This window comes from Protopterus annectens, chromosome 12.part0 (genome assembly GCF_019279795.1).
Source record: "Protopterus annectens isolate FY-2018-M chromosome 12.part0, PAN1.0, whole genome shotgun sequence".
Classification (NCBI taxonomy): Eukaryota; Metazoa; Chordata; order Ceratodontiformes; family Protopteridae; genus Protopterus; species Protopterus annectens.
In genome coordinates, this window is record NC_056746.1 from 70785175 (window position 1) to 70790262 (window position 5088).

Here is a 5088-nt window from a genome sequence, read left to right on the forward strand (position 1 = left end):
ATACGTAGCTACTGTGATGTGTGCATTATACGTAGCTACTGTGATGTGAACATTATATGTAGCTGCTGTGATGTGTGCATTATATGTAGGTTCTGTGATATGCACATTATACGTAGCTACTGTGATGTGCACATTGTATGTAGCTACTGTGATGTGCACATTATATGTAGCTACTGTGATGTGTACATTATATGTAGCTACTGTGATGTGCGCATTATATGTAGCTGCTGTGATGTGTGCATTATACGTAGCTACTGTGATGTGCACATTATATGTAGCTATTGTGATGTGTGCATTATTCACAGCTGCTGTGATCTGCACATTACATGTAGCTGCTGTGATGTGTGCATTATATGTAGCTGCTGTGATGTGTGAATTATATGCAGCTATTGTGATGTGTGTATTATGTCTATGTTTGTGGATGCACTCATGTATCTTTCTATGTATGTGAAAGAGTGTCAGGTTATCTATGCAAGGGACTATGTCTGTGTGGCAGTGTATTTTCTGTGCTGTGGGAGAGGTTGTCAGCGAGAGCAGAGCTATGCTTTATGGAGTGGCGCTGCTATACATATCTTTGTCTGTCTGATGCTAGCTGAAGTAGCTACAGCAAGATAGATTCACATTCTTGATCTTTTTCTGGTGGGGATGGGGTGTATGTATGCCTGTTTCTAGTCTGCATGAAGCTGTGTTATTTTACAGAGCAAGTTGACGGGGAACTCAGCTGAGTGGTGCCAAACTGCTCCATCTGAGAGATTCATAGTCATACACATTCTCATTTAATGAGATGTTACTCCAGTGGGAACCAGATAACTATTAATTTCTGCATGTTTGTGCAGCACAACATGATATAAGACTACAAAGCAAGATGCACTATCGCACTACTGATCATTAGCTCTAGTTTCTATTTCTGCGGTGTACATGAAATGACATGTTATACCAGATTTATGCAACAAAGTATCAAACGTTTTGCATGAACTTGCTATACGATAATTTTTTCATTCAGTTTAGTTTCTCCAAATGCTTAGGTATTTTACATTCCTTGACATAAAATGGACCCATTCCTAATTCGTGGCATAATTAAACCTAATGAAATCAATATCATTTTGGTCTTTGAAGTTAGTCAAGGATGCTGTTCTCAATACAAACAATGTGCCCAAAATTGCCTCCTTCTGTAGCTTATATGGGGTTACATGTATGGGTAGCACATAAGTATGATTATTTTTTTTGTTTTGTTTTGTTTTGTTTTTATTAGTCATGTTGCTTTTACTTCTACTAGGATTGGCTCTCTATGTCTCTTCCTCATTGCTTTTGTTTCTGCTTATAAATCCTGGTATTTTAAAACTTTGAGCTCTCATTACGTAAGACACTATAATCACTAGGGAGAGCAATTTCAATGATTAATGCTTTCGTCTTTCATTCTTGGACATCTATTTTTTTTGAATTGTTGGTATTGGATTATTTCATCTGATTTAAACTTCATAGTCAATAATTTTTTTGTGGTTTATGTTTCTAATGCTTCCCAGTTATTTCTGTATTTTTCTCTGCATTTAGACTGTTCTGAGACAAAAGAATACTGGCTTCAAAAACAATAACTTCCCTGACTTAGAAGAAGTGTTTACAATTTATTGCGGCTAAGGAAGTTTGTGGTTAGTAGAATGATTTATTTTTCCTAGAGTTTGCATGGTTTATAATGGGAATAGTAATGGGCTTTGTGCTCCTGGAAAGCCATGGGGTAAACATAAGAATGAAACGTTATTCTTTAGGTTGAATAGAAAGAGCTTTGTTTGCTCTGCAGAGTATTTATGAATGCAGTGACTGCTACTGCAATGTCAAATATAAATGGAGCTCCATTCCAGCATTGTCAGAATTTAATTGAACTAATTGCTTAGAGAATTAAATAAAGGAATGTCCTTTATATAGATCATGCAACCCCCTTGAATGCCAGACTATACAGTCTTCTTAAACACAGACAAAACACACACACAAAAAAAAGCAAACCTAAATGACCATGCCAGATCCACAGTCTTATGCAACCAAAAATCTGTCAGGAAACACACAGCAATATACCTTTACAAAAGGTAAGCTTCAGCCATCCCAAACCCAAAATAGTTTGGGAAAGAAGTTACTCAACTAAAAGATTGCTACAAAAGTACTAACCCTGTTCTAAACACTACACTAGAAAAAATGGCCAAAGAAGTCTTTAACATCACAACCATCTATTCACCTACTAATTTCACAAAACCAACATGACAGGATCTTTTCATCTCATTCTTTTATTTCAAAGTCTTCCTTTCTGAAACAACACAATTCATAATCTTCAACCTGTTTCACATTTATTAAACCAGGGCAATCTCCACATAGGATAATAGTTGTCACAAACAAGGCCAGATCACGATCATCCAACTCTAGAGAATTGAATTTCACAGAAAATTCAAACTTAGGCTCCATGATCTCACTGAAGGGTTTTCATAAGCTTTGGAGGAATTTTTGAGCCACAAATCCATTACCACTGGCAATGAGAAGTCCATCCTTGTTCATAATAGATGCTAGCATGGCAAAAATGGCTTCATGAACACCGGATTTTGACAGTGTTACCTGGTAATTCAAATAGAGGTTTACAAAACTGGGAACACACTTTGCAAACTCTGTAAGTTCACACACAGTTTCAGCCGAGGTACACTGACAACTGTAGAAAACTCAGACACCAATCTCTTTCTTCTCAGGGATCCCATTGATGAGCTGTTTCCAGACAACCCGTCTCTGCCTGCTGTAAGCTGTCCATGTCATGGATAACAAAGGCGGATTATTGTTGGCTCTGCCTGTAAAAATTGCTTGGGCTTTTTCTTTAGTCATATTGACGTTTTTGAGATAGACGTCATAAATGTGTTTGGCAAGTGCTTTCAAATCGTCAGACACTGGGTCCAAAAGCAGTGTTACAGTCTTCAAGGAAACTTCCGAAACCGGCAGTACTCACATTTATTCCATTTCTTTTTCTGAATTTTACAGTTCAGTTCACATTTGTCATATTCCAGTTTCATTCAGATCATTCTGCAGAAGAAACCCTTGCAACCCTCACAGACATGTATTCCATAGTAGAAACCATAAGCCCTGGCTCCACAAACCTTGCACTCCACAGACAGCTCACTAACTTAACATCTCATCCAGACCCATACTGATGTGATCTGAGCAACTACTGGAAGGCTCTGAGCTTCCTGTTCCACAGAATGAACAATCCATCTGATTTGGTTCCACACCATCTTGCTCTTCTCCCACAGGGATCACGAGGACATCCTCCTGCATCAGGTAGATGATCACCCCATCCTCATTGTAGGGCAGCAGCCTGCTGTCATTGTGCATGTTTCATGTGTGCTGCTTGGAGTGGAGATCACCAAAGTGCTTATGTTCTCCTGTGCGCTAAGAAGCAGCGTACTACTAGATTAATGCACTTGGGTGGCGAATCAAATTGGGCTGATGCCTGCCCACTCCATAAACAAACCAGCCGGCTGAAGAAAGGGTTGACCATCTTGTTACAGCTGCTGCTACCCAGTAGTGATAGATGAAGACATATCTAATAAAAATATCCTTTCATCTGCTCCCAATTACTTTGTGTCCTTTTATGAAACAGCCAGCATTGCTCTAATTATCATAGAATAATGTCCAATAATCAAAAATGTCGATCACCAGTGGCTGTATACCCCCATAAAAGAGTAGGTGCCATTTCAAAACCACAGTCACAATAATTAGCTGTCAAGTACTCCATTACCGACGTGACTGCTTACCATACAGTTCACCTGAAATACAACCTCTTTACTGATGAATGCATCACCAAGTCCTGATGAACTTGCTTTGTAGTTATCTGTTTAACCAATCCCTCACACAACACAAATTTCCAAATCTGTGGGGAAAAAACAATAGCTGTACCTATATCAAGATGCTCCAGCCCTTCCAATATCTGTGAATTTTATCTAGAATCCTTGTTACCACATCTGTATACATGCAGCTCACAGATTGTTAATACCAATGCAACATACACCCCCTCACCATCATGGTGTTATATAAACAGAAGCGCACAGACTTTCTTACATGTGCTTCCTGACACTAACCTTACAAATTTCAATAAAAATTACATCACACATGTCCTTTTCACTTTACAAAGGCTTTTGACACAGTAAACCATTTCATCCTCAGTAATTTCATTGCAAATTCTAAATTTGGATTCTCCATCAACAATCCACTTCTCAAACTATTTCTCTACTAGATATTTCTTGTTAAATGTAAGACATTATCCACCTCTAAGAATATTACAGGTGGACTTCACTAAGGATTTCTACTTCACCCAATCCTCTTTAGCATCTTTATCAATTCCCCTGTCCTTTGACCTTAAACTCTAAAATGCCAACAATGTGTAGATGATATTGTTATATGTGAATCAGGCCTTAACATTAAAAAAATGTACATTATTGCCAGCAAATTCTTAATAACCTTTACCACTGTCTTATAGTAAAAGAGATGGTGTTGAATGCTTGAGAAAATAACTATAAAACTCATGGTAGTTCGGTTTCAATAAAGGCTGTCTTCCTAATATAAAAAATGTTTCACCAACACCACCTCCAGAAACTCCAAAGTAACATCAAAATACTCCTTTATTGACTGACAAAAACAAGTGGATTGAGCGCTTTCATCCCCATACTGGAGACCTCATCAGAATCAAATAGCACTCACAACATTTCTTATATACACCACTGAATAAAACGAACAATTAACCAATAAAACAATTATACATTATATAATAATAGGCATACTAAGCCTAATAAATGGCTGGCCAGCGCTCAATCAACTTGTTTTTGTCAGTCAATAAAGGAGTATTTTGATGTTACTTTGGAGCTTCTGGACGTGGTGTTGGTGAAACGTTTTTTATATTAGGAAGACAGCCTTTATTGAAACCGAACTACCGTGAGTTTTAATTGTTGAAAATAACTAATGTTCTTTGACACATCTCAAAGAACCAAACATCTGTCTAGTCTGTCAGCCTTACATTAACCAGTACATTAAAAGGGCTGGCAACTTCATAGACCCAGGTGTCATATT

The 5088-nt window shown here is 37.8% G+C and overlaps 1 pseudogene; it reads right to left on the minus strand.

Annotated features, from left to right (window-relative positions):
- Positions 1-2265: 2265 nt before the first annotated feature.
- On the minus strand, positions 2266-3357 carry LOC122816132 (annotated as a pseudogene).
- Positions 3358-5088: the final 1731 nt, after the last annotated feature.